Below are 17652 nucleotides of genomic sequence, written 5' to 3' on the forward strand. Positions count from 1 at the left end.
TGGGAACGGTAGCCATGGTGGCTGCTGGGTGTGGGGAACGGGAGGAAGAGATGAGATGTGGAGGCGTTTTCGGGACGTGGAGTTGTCCTGGATAGTGCTTCACGGACAATTACGGGACATTATAGACCCCCCCAGGACCCAATGGATGGAACGTGAGAGAGTCTGGGCTAGGATGTGGACCATTGACTATGGGGTGCAGTGATGCTCAGAGATGAACTTACCAGGTGCAATGGATGTGTCATGATGATGGGGTGAGAGTGTTGCTGTGGGGGGAGTGGGGGGGCGGGGGCGGTGGGGTTGAATGGGACCTCATATTTTTCATAATGTAATTTAAAAAAAATAAATAATTTTTAAAAAAATCTATTCCATTCCTGTGAACTCATTGTAAGTAGGAACTTTTGATAAGATTACTTCAGTTAAGAGGGTATGTCTCACCTCAGTCAGGATGGGTCTTAATCCTATTACTGGAGTCCTTTGTAAATGGAATAAAATTCAGAGAGAGAGAGAAAGCCACAGGAAGGAAGAAGCTGAAATTCAGTGGAACCGGGAAGAGAATGAAGAGGCCAGAAAAGGCCACCATATGAGTTGCCATGTGACAGGCGAGCCAAGGATCAAGAATTGCCAGCAGCCAGCCCCAGAATGCCACAATCTTGGGGCAGAAAGCAGCACCTTGGTGATGCCTTGATTTGGACTTTCTTTTACTCCCAAAACCATAAGCTAATAAATGACCATTGTTTAATCTAACCCATTTCAAGGTATCTGCTTGAGCAGCCAAGGAAATTAAAACCACCATATTTTATTATTCAATTTATTATGAAAGGTCCAGAATAGACAAATCTACAGAGACAGAAAGTATATTATATTTGTCTAGGGTTGGGGGGAAATTAGGGGAAAATGCTGAGTGACTGCTAGTGAGTATGGGGTTTCCTCTGGGGTGATAAAAATGTTCTAAAATTTATTGTGTTGATTGTGGTGATGGTTGCACAACTTTGTGAATAAACTAATAACCACTGAATTGTATACTTTAAATGAGTGAATTATATAGTATATGAATTATACATCTACAAAGCTGTTAAAATGCTAATTAGAAAATCTCAGTAATCAACAATTTTCTAGGAAAATTAGCAAAATGGAGTAAAAAAAGTAGAATATATGGAAAAATAGGTTGTTAAAAAACATTTCCTCCAACAATTGTTACAGTGCCCAGTTTTATGAGCAAATTTCTTCTCATTCACAAGGACCAGCTCATTTCCATGATCTAAAATTGATTTTCAGTTCAGAAGAAAAAAAGGAAATCATCCCCCTTCATTTTATAAAACTAAAGTTATCCTGACCATGAAAACCTGGCAAGCATACTCATACATATACAGATAGAAAACTGTAAACCAATGTCACTTATGAATATAGATGGAAAAATCCTAAATACAATGCCAGAAAATCAAATTCAGCAAGACAAAAAGAATACTATACCATAAGCAAGGTGGGTGTATTCCAGGAGTGCAATTTAATAGAAAATCTAGACAAAGAGTTCATCACAACAATTAGTCAAAAGAGACAACCTGCATAAGACAACAAATTAATATTTTAAATTTATAAAAATATCTCACAATAAAATAAGGAAAATACTTATACCAGAACAAAAAAGGGTGGGCAAAAAAGAAAGAAGAAAACATTCAGCCTGACTAGTAATCAAATAAATTTAATTTAAAAATGAGATAACAATTCTCTGCCAGTCAAATTGGCGAAATTTTGTAACATAATATCCAGTGATGACAAGGATTCAGAAAAAATAGCATGCCCATACCCTGCCTCTGAGATGAGGATTGTTTCAGGGAGATTTAATCATGCCTATCAAAAACCTTGAAAATGTGCAGACATGAGCCACCAACAATTACAGTTCTCGGGATTTATTCAAAGGAAACAATCAAGGATTTTGCAAAGATTTACCCACAGAATACTCATACCTGCATTGTTTACAGTGGGGAAAAACAGAAATTGGCCTAAATGTCCAAAAGTAGCAGATTGGTCAAATAAGTCATAGTACTTTCCTACAATGGAATGCTATACAGCCTTTGAAAGAGTTGTAGAAGAATAATTAGCTTGAAAGGACATTCAGAATATATTAAATGAAAAAGCTTATGAAAGAGTATATAAAGTATAATTCCATTAAATTTCTGTGTGCATAGACACATATTATGTCTGCGTACAGAAAAGAAGACTCAGTGGATATAATAAAATGTTGACAGTGGTTATCTCTAAGTGGTAAGAATATGGGTAATTTTACATTCTATTTTGCATATCTGTGTTCTCTAAATTTTCTATAATAAACATATACTGCTTTGCTAAAGAAAAAAGACAAGAGAGTCTTTTAATGTTCATAGCCTTTAACTCAGAAGTTTCACTTCTAGAAATATATATATCCTGATAACCAGACATGCACAGAATGGTTTATGTACAAAAATACACATTGCTTATAATAGCAAAAAAGGAAACAACTAAATGTCTAGCAATAGGAACTATAAAGTATGATATGGCTATAGCATCAAACACTGGGTGATATTAAAAATCATGAGGTCAAAGAGTAAAGACCTAGAAAATTAAGTGAAAATGGCAGATTATAAAATAGTAACTGCAATATGAACCTAATTTTTTAAAACTATGCAAAAAAAAAAAACTGAAGGGAAGCATGCCAAGTGAGCATCAACTATGGTTATCTCCAAGTGGCAGGAGCACAGGTGATTTGCTTATTTTCATCTTTCTGCCTTTTATACATTCTCTACAATGAACCTCTAAACTCTAAAAAAATTCAAGTTTTCATCTGAGGAACAAAGGCAAAAGAAAAAATAGAATAACAATAATTCTCTCTGCTGCCATTATGCCACAAGACATTTATTTCACTAAAAACAAGAATTGGTCCTGTATGAATGGAAGAACATAGATTAAAACAAATGAGCATTGTTTGAGTATGTTGTCTATGTAGTTTTTAAAAAGTAAAAACATTTTTAAAAACCTGGAAACCAATCTATTGAGATATTAACAATGGTTAATTCTTGTAGGAGCATGGGTGATACTTTTTCATGTGTAATTTTCTGGGTTTTATTTTCCAAAAAGAAAACAAGTAAAGCCAAATAAGAGAGCTATAGAGATTTCCAGTAAATAGTTCTGAGGCAGTGGGGGGGGGGGGTGCATGTTTGATACTCTGCTTCAGAGTCGGTGGGAGAGCCCAGTCAGTTCCTTGGATGGGAGGGTGAGTTCGTGGCTAGTGCTTTCCTCTCCCGGTCTCCAGTGGTGAACATAGCACCCTGATGCTGGTCTCCTCATTTCCTATGACAGCAGCCTCCCAAATTAGGGTCATGGACTTAATGGTCACACACGACCTCCAGTCAGAAGCATTCTCCCCATGCCACAGCCCGCTCTCTATTCCAGCTCTTTTGCCATCTTTCTCTGTTACTCGAAAGTGAGCTCCTGTGGGCAGACTGTGGTTTAGCTCAAATCCTGCTTCTCTTCCTATCACAGTCCCTCACGTAGAGTAGGTGTTCAATGAACACTTATGAGGGTTTGAAAGGCAGGTAAGTATGTAACAGCATCTTGGTGCCTGACTTTGGAGTAGAGTATACCAGCAATCCAGAAGCGTTTCATCCTCTCAGCAAAGCACAACCCAGCCCACGCTAGGTGACTTGTCTTTACCTGTGCACAGCTGAGGGAGTCTCATGGGTTAGACTGCCACCTAGTGGAAGCAGGCAAGCATGGGCAGTAATGAAAGGGCAAAGAAGAAATAAAGGCTGGTTTAAACAGACTTTCTTTTAATTATTTAAAATATATTTTAAAATATATTTATAAATAAATAAATTATCACAATATGTGGAACAGTGGGGACCAGATGAAACTGTAAGGACACAGCAGCAAAGAAGTAAATATGGCATCAACATACAAATATAACTAAAATAAAATAGGCTTCTTTTTCAAAGCTAAGGAACACATCCCATCTCACGATAAGACTTACAGACTGTTGTGGTAGTTCCAGAACTTTAAAATTATTCTACCATTTTTAGCATTATTTCTCTTACTTAGTTGGGAGATGATGGATGTTGTCTATCAGAAGAAGTATATAATGGGAGAAATCTCCTTAGCTAAAGGTTCAGATGAAGGTGTGGAAAATCCATTTTTTTCCATTAAAAATTAATTCTTCAAATACACAGTCCCAAGGCACTGTAAACTGTTCTTTAAAAAGCTTTAGGTATAGAGAAACTCAGGTCAAAATTACACAGCACTTATCTTTTCCCCTTTAAATATAAGCCAAATGGTGGCTGTCATATTCCTCTAGTTCTTTTGTCTAACATCAGAATGGAATGTGCCCCTATTTCTCAAGCTGACATAGAACAGGTCTGAAAGCATGTGTGGGTGAAATACCTCAGACTTGGTCTTTCAATAGTTTCCAATTGATCTGTCATCACTCACCCAAATTTGGCCAAACCTACACATTCTAGCCATACTAATATTCCTAGAGTCTAAATTGGGTCATTTCATATTTCTCCTCCAAACCTTGCTCAAAAACCTTCAACGACTCCATATTTCCTACTGAGCAAATTTGAAACATCTCAGGATGGCATTCAGGACCTCAAAACTGGCCCCAACCTACCTTTCCAAATATATTTGACATAATTCTCCCATCCTGATCCTGTGCTCCAGCCAAACCAAACTGCTCACTGTTCAAGTATTTCAATATATATTTTTCTCCTATAAAAAAAATCAGGCCACCCCCAAAATCCATTAGGATAACTCTCAAGGGCTATAAGAACCCAGTTCAGTAAAGAAGGAGGTGCAGAAGTGCTATCACCTAAGACATTGCCTTTGGAAACACAGACCCATGGACGGTAACTCAAGACTTTATACCTCTTAGTGCCTGATCTGAGTTACTTCAATGCTTGTAATAGTACTTACCAGTCCACTGCTTTCCAAACATTTTTGGAGTTTGGCCATTTCATTGGTTTATACCCACCACTCCCAAAAAGCTACATCTTTTTTAAAAAAAAAAAACTAAAGTCAATTAAAGTGAATTTGGCTTTGAGAAAATTAGGACAATATTGTGAGGCATTCTGAGATCCTATGAGACCCTCTGGAATGCCACAAAAATGGAGCTGAGAATCACTGTCTTGGCAAATGTCTGTCTCGCTATGCTTTTTTGTTTCTTCCTACAAAATGGGAACTAATGATAGTCCTACTTTCTCCCAAGCCTCATAGCCTGGACATTATGAGAACACATGCTATATAAAAAGCACTTTGTGTTCTGCATAATAAAGGCATTATATATAACCCAGGTAAAGCAATTTAGGCATAATTCCAAAATCTCTCTATGACAGTAAATATTCTAAATGTTACCAGGAAATTGTAACACATCATCACATTACTCAATAATAGACATAAACTGGCTACAGAAAGACATTTATGTTACTGAACTTACATTTGGAGAAGTTACCACAATACTTGGGAAGATGTGCAGCCAACATTCCAACAGAATTGCCCTTGGGAAGGAACTTGCCTTCAGGGATAGCATTAGCTTCTGTTAATGGAGGAGTCCCTTGCAAGGTAGGGATGGGAGTTCAGGACTTTCAGAAGATAATAGGTCTAAATTTCCGCTTCATTCTCTATTGCAATGTTTCTTTCTGCAGAGAGATTAGAAGTGAAGCATTGGGAGGAAAGGCTGGAAAACAAACATAAGGCTCCCTTGTCAGGAGTACATTTTGTTCCCACAAAGCTATTTTGTTTGTAATCACAATTCAGCAAATTCTTTTTGATAGAATTCCTTTATTGCAACTATCTCCAAGAGGTGGAACTTCTCCAAGGGCAGTCTTTGGAGATTCCCAACATTAGACTGCAACAGTAAATAAGAGTTCTATACGTCACCAGAGTTCTAATCCCAGACCAAAGAAAGGTGACAAGAAGCCCATCCCAAGTAGACTGGAAGAGAGTCCAAGTCATTCTAAAAGACCCATCTTAGAGCCAGAGAAGATCTTTAGAGATCATTTGTTGATGGTCCTTTGCAGAAAGAAAAGCTATTATGCTATTCCATGTAGGCCTAATGTTTAGAAGGCATGATTTGGTAACTTCTGATGAAAAGAAATAATATGAAGTAAACACACACTGTGCAATCTCAAGTAACAAGATCAAATTACTTATTAAGAATCTATGACTATTTTTTGCTTACAAAAAAGGTAGTATAAATTAGTCAGCTAATCTGAAAATACAAAACAGTCTACTTGCTTCTTAATGATTTCTTCCCTATCCTGTTGCACAATCACTCGAGTCACTAACTGCCTCCAGCTCTTATCCAGATTCACAGGTAACTTTGAACTTTCAGAGGAAGAGCCATCCCAGGGATCAAAAAAAACCCTGAAAGGATGGACTGGCACTCGATATCCCCTAGGAATTTCCATGTATATAGAGAAGATGGTCTAACCCATTTTCAGAGCTGACTAGACATCTCAGCAGGAGGCTGCAAGTAGTTCCCCAGATCAGGACCTAGGCAAACTAAATACATGACATAGCTCTGGGCTTCTGTAGTTTTCACAGCTTTCGCCTCCTCAGCCACAGCTCCTCAGAAGCTCCAGATCTCCCAGGACTATGGGTGTAGGCTAGCAGGCAAGCACAAAGGAAAGCTACCCAATCTCTGAAAGAGATTCGTATGTAGAAGGGAGAAGGCCACCTATCTGGGACACTGAAAAGATGATTACTCAAGGAGGGATTAAGACTCTTCCAGGCCTGGAACTCCAGGAACATTCCAGGATCTAATCCCTGACAGGCATGCTGCATTTTGAAATTTACAAATGACTCTTCCCCGTTACTTATTACCATTTTATTCCAGTTGATCCTCACAATGGCCCTATGAAGCCAATATTGTTAAAATGATTTTTGAGAGGTGGAAATTTATACACAGAGAGTTTGAGTTAGTGGCCCAAGGCCATGAAGCTGGTAATAGAGCTAAACTGCAAATACTCCTTTCATGGCAATACAGGGCCCATGAACAGAAGAAAGTTTTCAGTTTCTCTGCAGTCCCATTACCCTTTCTGGTGAGCCTCCAGAATGAAGACCTTGCAGGAGCCACAATTTAATCTTCTCTGGCAAACTTTTTGCACAGGTGTGGAACAGTCAAGGGTGTCTGTGGCACCATGGCAGTGAGCATGAGGATTAGCAGAGTAAATTTTGCTCTTGGAGTTCTCCTTCCCTGGTAGATTCTTCAGCATGGAATTCTCTATCTCCAATGAGAAAAATGGCTCCTGTGAGTTACTTGTAGTGCCTGTGTCTGAGTCCTTGAAAGTCAGGAAGAAGATTTTGTGTGTTACATTAGAACGGTTAACATATCAAGAGGAAATAACTTTGAGTAGCAGCACTACTAAGGACTCCATAATAACCAGAAGGTACCAGTGCCTCATTCATTCAGACCCTAAAAATGCAGAAGTTAGGACAATGCTTATCTTTTCAGTGTCTATGAAAAACTAGTTTGGTAACCTAATTAAACTGGTATTAACTAAAATAAGTCCTTGTTGATTCCATCCTAAAACAGATCAGGAAATGTGGTCTCCTTCAATCTCTGCTATTTTTGTTCATCTTTGAGAGTCTTTCTTCCTGATGGGCAGTGATGAGTTTATTCCAAAATGAATCTCCTAAAATGTCTCTCTTCTTCAGCAATTTCTACAGTTTATGAAAAACAGATTTAATTTGCAAATAATTGAAAGGTAGTGTGTAAGTGGACTTCTGATTATGAATATGACGGAGTAGCCTGTAGCAGGCTAATACTTCCACTGAGAATATCTAGGAAAACCAGATAAAATTTAAAAACATATTTAAAGGCACTGGAGCAATGATGAGGCAAATAAGTCTTGAGGAGAGAGGGGGGATGACACTCTGCAGCTACTAGTTTCCTTAGGATGATTTCTGATTCTGGGCATGAGGCAAATGGGTGGGCATATGAGTAAAGGGGCTGGACAGAGGACTTGCACTAAGGGGAGAGAAAGCAGCAGAGCTTTGAGAAGTTGTGTGGAACAGGAGTAAAAATAGAGACTGGAGAAGCCATTATTCTGGTGAAAAGGAAGTGGGAGAGAACTGAACCCAATATGCTGCCAGTTTTCCCCTCAAGGTATATAATGAATTCTGAAACTGTATTACCCAGAAAACTAAGAAAATAATTGTCAAACTAGAATTTCATATCTAGCAAAACTATCATTCCAAAACTGAAGGCAAGATTTTGGGAGAGAAAGGGGCAGCAGTGACAATATAGTTTTTGAATCTCCCTGAATCATCCATTTAAAATAGAGTGCTAGAATAGCAAAACAAAAAATTCATAAACAATAGCTACAAAAAAACCAAGTGACAGGTATCCCAATGAAATCCAAAACATGAACAGGTGGAGATAAACCACTAATAGCTATGAGACAATGTAGTATTAGCATCTGAGTAGAGGAAACAGAATGAAAAAATGGGGATGTCTGAAATACCTGAAAATAGGAATACCTCAAAATAGTCAACTTGTAACTACTAAAAAGCACAGCAGAATATTTTGAAAATAATCATTGCAAGAAGGAAGGGTTTCGCACATTCCAATGTGTGAACGACTACAAGGGCACTGAAGGGCTAGAGCAGTCTGGGCTCCAGGAAATCTCAAAATTCACTGGCCTAGAGCTAGTTTCCACTCTGGGATGCAGTAAGTCAGAAGAAGCATAACTCCTATCTTAAAACAAAAAGAGTCAAACTAACTTCAAATTCATGAATTTTTTCCAAACACATAGGAGAGCTGAGGTTGCAGAACAACACACTTGCCCAAAATCTGAGGAGATACAGACATACCGAAGGAAGAGAGATGTGAGTCCTCACTTATATGGAGAAAGCTTACCAAAAACAAGTAAGAAGAGTTCAGCTAGAAGTACTGATGAATTGGTGAAAGTAGAGTATGGGTTGGCAAAACATTATGAAGTCCCTGGGGACCTCAGAAATTGGGGATTCTACACTCTCTTGCAGACTCTTTTTCCATGATCCCCCACAGGGATCTTGTAGAAAATATCAGAAAGATCCCTAAGAAATGAACCGTTGAGTTACAGACTTTGGGGAGAGGAATATTAGTCATACAGGAGGGGCAAAAAATTCTGCCCTACACATTTCCCCTCTCTCTTCTGGAACATAAAATGCCTTAATCTATGGGGGAAGGGGAAAACAAAAAACAAAAAAACTCTGCCACCCTTAGGGCACTGGTGAAACTCACTGCAGCTAGAAAGGATTAGGAACAACAACAAAAAACTATCCCTAGGGAAATGTCATGAATATTTCAGATACAGATAGAGAAAATATAAGAATTATATCAAATTTCTTGTCAGAAATCATGCAATTCAGAATTCTATACCCAGAAAAAAATCTAAGAAATGAAGATGCATTGCTGGTATGAATGTAAGCAGGTACTGCCACTTTGGAAAACAGCTTGGCAGTTATTTCCTTAAAATTTTAAACCTAAATTTACCATTTGAACCAGCATTTCTATTTCTAGGTAAGAAATAAAATGAAAACATATGTCCATACAAAGACTTGTATGCAAATGTTCAGAACAGCATTATACACAACAGCCAAAAAAAAAAGATGGAAATAATAAAAATGTTCATCAATTAGTGAATAAATAAACAAAATGTGGTACATCCATACAATGGAATACTACTCTGCAATAAAAATGAACAAAGTACTGATATACTCTACAACACGGATGTAGCAGTTTGATATAATTGATGAATTCCAAAAAGAAATATTGGATTATGCCTTTAATCTGATCTGTACCTGGGCATGACTGAGTTATGATTAGGGCACTGAGTCAGCACCTCTCATTGGGTGGGGACGCACAGATAAAAGGCATGGCAAAGGACAGAGTTGAGGGTTTTTAATGTTGGAGTTTTGATTTTGGAGTTTGATGCTAAAGACAAACTGGAGCCCTGGGAAGTCAGCACACAGTGTAAAGAGAAGCCAGCCCCAGGAAGGAAGGAACCTTGAAGTTAGAGAAAAGCAAGCCCCAGGAACATAGGAACCCAGGAAGCCTGAACCCTGGCAGACATCGGCAGCCATCTTGCTCCAAATAGACTTTGGTGAGGGAAGTAACTTATGCTTTATGGCCTGGTAACTGTAAGCTCCTACCCCAAATAAACCAACCAATTTCTGGTATTTTTGCATCTCACCCCTTTGGCTGACTAATACAATGGATGACCCACAAAAACATTATGCTAAATGAAAGAAGCCAGATGCAAAAGATCACATATTATATGACTCCAGATAGAATTCCAAAGAAGGTAAGTCCATATAGGGACAGAAAGATTAGTGTGCTGAGACCCCCTCAGCAATAGGTTTGCATGAAGGGAAGGTGACGCAGAACTGAAGAAGTAAAAGGACAGAAAGAAAGACACAACAGAGGAAATAAAGAGGGGACCAGGGGACTCACAGCTTCTGAAACTGATAGTCTCAACCCTAGTTCCCATATCGTGTTTATTTAGAAACTAACAAGCAGCTGTTTGCTATCAGAACTGCAACATCATCTATAATAACAGGAAACAACTGCAACATCTACAATAAGGCAACATCTACAATAGAACAGGTGCATTATTTTACTATAATAAGGTACAAGTTATAGAAAGTTCAAACGGGGAAGCGGACTTGGCCCAATGGTTAGAGCATCCATCTACCACATGGGAGGTCCACGGTTCAAACCCCGGCCCTCCTCGACCTGTGTGGAGCTGGCCCATGCACAGTGCTGGTGCATGCAAGGAGTGCCCTGCCACGCAGAGGTGTCCCTGTGCAGCGGAGCCCCACGCGCAAGGAGTGCACCCTGAAAGGAGAGCCGTCCAGCATGAAAGAAAGTGCAGCCTGCCCAGGAATGGCACCACACACACAGAGAGCTGACACAACAAGATGACGCAACAAAAAGAAACACAGATTCCCGTGCCGTTGACAACAACAGAAGCGGACAAAGAAGATGCAGCAAATAAACACAGAGAACAGACAACTGGGGCGGGGGGTGGGGGGAGAGAAGGGGAGAGAAATAAGTAAATAAATCTTTAAAAAAAAAAGAAAGTTCAAACGCTTCCTCACGCAAACATTTTTTCCTGCTGACCAGATGGTGTTCCATCTAGTCAAGGTCTGGCGTTCCTAAGCCCACATTTTTTGCCTGTGTTATGGAAACATTTCAACTTGAAACCATGTTCCTCACTGTTTTCCCACATTAGTGGTTTTCTGGGGCTGAAAGTGGGGAGATGATTGACTGTAAATGAGCATGAGCAATCTTTTCAGGGTGATAGCAATATTCTAAGAGTGGGACATTTCATAATGATAAGGAGATCAATTCTCCAATAAGACATAAGAATTGTAAATGTGTAAATACCTAACAAAAGAACCTAAAAATAAATAGGCAAAAATAACAAAACAAGGATACCCACTGTCACCACTGTTATTCAACATTAAATAACAATTAGGAGTTCCTGCAAGAGCAATTAGGCAAGAAAAAGAAATAAAAGGCATCCAAGTTGTAAAGGAAGAAGTAAAACTTTCCCTATTTGCAGATGACACGATCCTATATACAGAAAATCCTATAAAATCCACAGCAAAGCTCCTAGTGCTAATAAACAAATTCAGCAAAGTGGCAGGGTAAAAGATCAACACCCAAAAATCAGTAGTGTTTATATACACAAGCAATGAACAATTGGAAGAAGAACTCAAGAAAAAAAATCCACTCACAACAACTGAAAGAATCAAATATCAAGAATAAATAAATCTATCCAAGGATGTAAAGGACTTGTACTCAGAAAACTACAAAGAATTGCTCAGAGAAATCAAAGAAAACCTAAATAAATGGAAGGGCATTCTGTGTTCATGGACTGGAAGAATAAATATTAAGATGTCAGTCCTACCCATAGCAATTTATAGATTCAATGCTATCCCAATCAAAATTCCAACAATCTTCTATGCAGAAAAGAAAAAGCTAATTATCAAATTTATATGGAAAGAAGAGGCGGAGTATGGGGAGCAGGACTGGGGGAGAACTGAGTTTGGGGGAAATAGGGAGCCTGGGAACATCGTCTTGGTAAAAACTAAGGGGAAGCAGAGCTAAAGGGGAAATAAGGGAAGGGGAGGGCTGGTAAAAATGAGAAGGGGAGAAGCAGACTCCCCTGGGAGGTGGGGGTGGGGCTGGAGACTTGAGTAAAAACTGGGGAGGGGAAGAAGTGGAAGGAGGGGGAAGTCTAGATAAAAATGGGGGTGGGGCATTGGGACTGGGGGAGAAAAGAGGGGCAGGGTGGAACACAGGCTGGGTAAAAACTGGAGGAGCAGATCTGGGTGTGGGTACAAGGTCAAGTGAGAAACAGAGAAGGAAGCAGAGCTGAGGGGGAAATGCGATTATGGATAAAAGCAGTCAACAGGGGAAATACGGGGCTGAGAGAAAAATGAGTGGGACTGATTAAAAAACCAAGAGGAGTAGTGGTAGGGATAGAGACTGCGGGAAAAAATGAAGGAGGAGGATACGGACAGTACTGGTAAAAAAAAAAAAAAAAACTGGGGTGGGGAGGGAGCAGGAAGCTGAGGAAAAAATCAGGTGAGGGGATAAATGGGTCAGGTGAAAACCAGAGTGATGATGGGGGTAGAGCCTGGTAAAAACGGGATGGGGTAGGGAGGAGGAGGCCACTGAATAAAAATGAGGACATGAAGAGACCAATTATCAGGGAGAAATTGGAAGATTAAAAATAGAGACAGAGGAGAGAATTGGAGAAGAGTAAAATTGATGGGGAAGGGGGCTGGGAAAACAGGATCTTGGTAAAAAACAAAGTATGGGGGGAGGGACAGTGTAATGACACTAGAGAATAAAATTAGGGAGCTGAGGACACTAGGAAATGAAGAAGTTAAACAGGAGCCCTGGTAGAGTAGATCAGCACAGGGGCTGAAGATAAAAGTGGGGGAACAGAGTAACAGTTTTTTTAAAAATGGGAAACAGAAAGGTTGGCCCAAGGGAAAATGGTGGGTGAAAACAGGCCATACCAAGAACAAACAGGTGGTGTGAAAGGGGCCACCAAGAGAAAGGGATGGGTGTCCAGAAATGGACAAGTGAGGTAAACATGGGTGGTAACTCTGACGTGAAAGGGGGACAGGAGAGAGTGCTCAGGGTAGGTGGGAAATAAGAGGGAAGGGACAATAGGCAGAGGTAAAAAAGGGGGCTCAGAAAAGGAATACAGGGAACAGAGGTTAAGGTAGAAAGCAGACTTGGTTGAAAAGGAAATCAGTTTAAAATGGACACCTAGTGAAGAGCTGAAGACTAGGGGGGTGATGCCACTAGTTGGAGGAAAATGGGGAGAGGGCTCTGACAAAAGAAAGAAAGGGGAAAGAAACTGGGCAACCTGAAGCTGGGAGAATTCTTGGAGACTAAAATTAGCTGAGCCAAGTGAAGAACTCCAAAGCTGAGGACTACTAATGATGCTAATAATGGAAACCAGACTGCTACTATAAACTGTCTTTTGAAATACTTCAGTTCTGTCCTACATTGTAACATCCACCACGCCCTTTAATGTTAGAAAGCATGTCGTCTGACATATGTTTAGGGATACACAGGTACCTGAGCACAAAGAGAAAACAAAATAGAAGAAAATAAGTTTCTCAGGGGGATTAGAAAAAGTAAGGGTTTGTCAGTGAGTGTAATAGAATGGGTAGTGTCTACAAGTCATGGAAAAAAATAAAATGTCAAGGGGGCTAATATCACCAATATTCAGGAAAGCTAGTTAAAAAATTGGGGGGGTGGCAATTTTTTAAAATCTTTTTAGTTTACTAATCAGGTCTAAATAAAGATCACTAAAGCACTTTTTAAAAATTACGTGGAAGGGTAAGCAGCCCCAAATAGCTAAAGCCATCTCAAAAAGAAAGAAGAATGAAAAATGAAGTTGGACTCACATGCCCTGTATTAGTAAGCCAAAGGGGTGCTGATACAAAATACCAGAAACTGGTTGGTTTTTAAAAAGGGTATTTATTTGAGGTAGGAGCTTACAGATACCAGGTCATAAAACATAACTTACTTGCCTCACCAAAGCCTATTTTCACATGTTGGAGCAAGATGGCTGCTGACATCTGCCAGGGTTCAGGCTTCCTGGGTTCCTCCCTTCTAGGTCTTGCTTCTCTCTGGGTTCAGGGTTCCTTTCTTCCCAGGGCTTGCTTCTTCCTGGGCTCAGGGTCCTTCTCTTCCTGGGACTGACTTCTCTTTCTTCTATGAACTTACTTCCCGGGGCTCCAGCTTAAGGCTTCAGCATCAAACTCCAACGTCAAAAAACCCTCAACTCTGTCCTTTGCCACGCCTTTTATCTGTGAGTCCCCACCCCTAATGACATGGCCCAATCAGATCCCTAATCATAACTTAATCATGTCCAGGTACAGACCAGATTACAAACATAATCCAATATCTATTTTTGGAATTCATAACCATATCAAACTGCTACACTCTCCAATCTTAAAACTTATTATAAAGCCACAGTAAGGGAAACAGCAATGGTACTGCCACAGTACCATGGAATCAAATGGAATCAAACTGAGAACTCAGATATCAACCCTCACATTTACAGCAACTGATTTTTGACAAAAGGGCAAAGACCACTCAACTGGGAAAGAACAGTCTCTTCAACAAATGGTGCTGGGAAAACTGGATCTCAATTTGAAAAAAAAAAATGACCCCTACCTCACACCTTATGTAACAATCAACTCAAAATCGATCAAAGACCTAAATATAAAATCTAGAATGACCAAACTTATGAAAAAAACAGGGAAATATCTTCAGGACCTTGTGTTAAGGGATGGTTTCTTGGACTTTTTTTTTTATTGATTTTGTAAAAATATTACATTAAAAAATATATATATGAGGTCCCATTCAACCCCACCACCCCCACCCCACCACTCCCCCCCCAGCAACACTCACTCCCATCATCATGACACATCCATTACATTTGGTAAGTACATCTCTGGGCATCTCTGCACCTCATGGTCAATGGTCCACATCATGGCCCACAGATTTCTTGGACTTTACACCCAAAGTATAAGCAACAAAAGAAATGCCACAAGGGACTTCATTATGAAAGTGAAAAAACACATAATAGGAGAAAATATTTGGAAAGCACATATCAAATAGAAGTTTAATATCTAGAATATATAAAGAAATCTTTCAACTTAACAAAAAGACAACCCAATTCAAAATTGGGCAAAAGACTTGAATAGACACCTTTTCAAAGAAGATAAACAAATGGCCAAAAAGCACATGAAAAGATGCTCAACATCATTAACCATTAGGGAAATGCAAATCAAAACCACAATGAGATACCATTTCACACCCATTAGAATGGCTGCTATTAAAAAAAAAAAGAAAAAAGAAAATCACACATGTGGGAGAGGATGCAGAAAAATCATGCCAGTAGGAATGTAAAGTGGTACAGCTATTGTGGAAGACAGATTGGTGGTTCCTCAGAAAGCTAAGTATAGAATTACCATGTGACCCAGTAATCTCACTTCTAGGTATATACCCCAAAGAACTGAAAGCAGAGACTCAAACAGATACTTGCACACTGGTGTTCATAGTGGCATTATTCACAATTGCCAAAAGATGGAAGCAACCCAAGTGTCCATTAATCAATGAATAGATAAATAAAATGTAGTATATACATGTCAGAGAATATTATTCAGCCATAAAAAGGAATGAAGTCCTGATACATGTGACAACATGGATGAACCTTGAAGAATTGTGTTGAGAGAAATAAGACAGACACAAAAGGATAAATGATCTCACTGATTTGAAATAATTAGAATAAGCAGACTCACAGTCTCAGAATTTAGAATATAGGTTACAAGGAGATGAGGTGGAGATAGGGAATGGGAAGTTAAGGCTTCAAATGTACAAATTTCCTATTTAGAATGATGGAAATGTTTTGGTAATAGATGGTAATGATGGTATCACAACACTGTGAATGTAATTAACAGCACTGAAATATGTATCTGAATGTGATTAAAAGTGGAAATGTTAGGTGGTATATATGGTAACAGAACAAAACTTTTTTAAAAATCTATGAAACTACACTACACAGTGAACCCTAAATTAAAACATGTACAATAGGTTATAGTACAATTATAAAAACATGCTGTCATCACTTATAACAAATGTTCCACACCAATGCAAAGTGTTGGTGGTGGGGTGGTGTATGGGTATCCTGTATTTTATGCATGATTATTCTGTAAACCCACAACATTTCTAATAAAGAAAAAATACATTAGACAAAATACAGAGACTATTAAAAGGAGAAATAGATAAATACATAATTACAATTGGACACTTAAACACTCCTCTGTCAGTAATAGATACAAAAAGTAGGTAGAAAATCAGTAGGGATACAGATGACCTGAATAGTATTATCAACCAACCTAACTGACGTGTATATGCACAACTCCACCAAACACATTCTTCCTAACTGCACATTGAACATTCATAAAGATAGATCATATTGTGGGTCATCAAAACCTCAACAAGTTTAAAGGAATATAAGTCATTATGGACCATAATAGAAATCAATAAAAGAAAGCTATCTGTAAAGGAATCTATTAAGAGACTGAAAAGATAAACCACAAATTTGGAAAAATATTTGCAAATCTTAAGAAGGACTTGTATTCAGAATATATAAAGAACACTCACAGTAATCAAGACAGCGTGAGTGATGTAGTACTGGAAGAGGTATAGACACATAGATCAGTGGCACAGAACAGAGAATCCAGAAATAGACACACACAAATATGCCCAATTGGTTTTTACAAAGGTGCAAATGCAATTCAATTGAGGAGGAGGTAGCCTTTTCAATAAATGGTGTGAAACAAGTAGATAGGAAGGGAGGGAGGGAGGGAGGAACAAAAAGAAAAGAGAAGAAAAGGAAAGAAAAATGAACCTCCACCCAAACCTCAAACCTTAACTCAAAATGGGACCATGAACTTAAATGTAAAATGTAAAACTTTTAGAAGAACATAGCAGAAAACTTTAGAACCTAGGACAAAGAGTTGTTAGACTTGACATCAAAAGTATGACCCATAAAAGCAAAACTGGTAAACTGGTAAACTGAACCTTAACAAAATTAAAAACATTTGCTCTGTGAAAATCCTTGTTGAAGGGATAAAAAGACAAATGACAAACGGGGGGGGGGGCATTCCAAATTATATATCTTACAAAGTCTTGCATCTAAAATATATAAAGAGCTCTCAAAACTCAACAAATAATGCAATTAGAAAACAGACAAAAGACATGAAGAGACATCTCCTTTCTTCCTTCTGTATACTTAACATTTATGTACTTTTTCTGTTTGCAAATTACACTTCCATAAAAATGTCTTAAAAGAGTATATATATTTCATTTTCCTTCCTTTTGTAAAATTTAAGTTTGCTGGTAAAAAATCCTCAGATTGCAATGAGGAGGTGTGAAATATACATGAAAACCTTTATTCCTGATTAAACAGAAGAATGAAAGCAACTTTTGATCACCTGCTCCATCACAAATGACACCAGGGGCCTCACAAATGTTATTGCCTTTAATCCTCACAATGATCAGAAGTAGGTATTTTATTCCCGCTTTCGAAATGA

The 17652-nt window shown here is 38.7% G+C and overlaps 1 long non-coding RNA gene across 5 annotated transcripts in view; it reads right to left on the reverse strand.

Annotated features, from left to right (window-relative positions):
- The window catches only part of LOC101429649 (uncharacterized), a 71504-nt gene that overhangs the window by 29178 nt on the left and 24674 nt on the right, over positions 1 to 17652 (reverse strand). For 2 of the 5 annotated variants that reach the window (XR_011647913.1, XR_009184441.2), the window contains exons 3-4: positions 7060 to 7307; positions 5462 to 5663 (exon numbers count right to left, since the gene is read on the reverse strand). The exons of 2 other annotated variants lie outside the window; for them this stretch is intronic. This is a non-coding gene — a long non-coding RNA (uncharacterized lncRNA). Of the gene's footprint in view, positions 1 to 4941; positions 5019 to 5461; positions 5664 to 7059; positions 7308 to 17652 lie in introns of all 5 variants that reach the window. One more of the 5 variants, XR_011647911.1, reaches the window with a different exon arrangement.

This window comes from Dasypus novemcinctus, chromosome X (genome assembly GCF_030445035.2).
Source record: "Dasypus novemcinctus isolate mDasNov1 chromosome X, mDasNov1.1.hap2, whole genome shotgun sequence".
NCBI classification, from domain to species: Eukaryota; Metazoa; Chordata; class Mammalia; order Cingulata; family Dasypodidae; genus Dasypus; species Dasypus novemcinctus.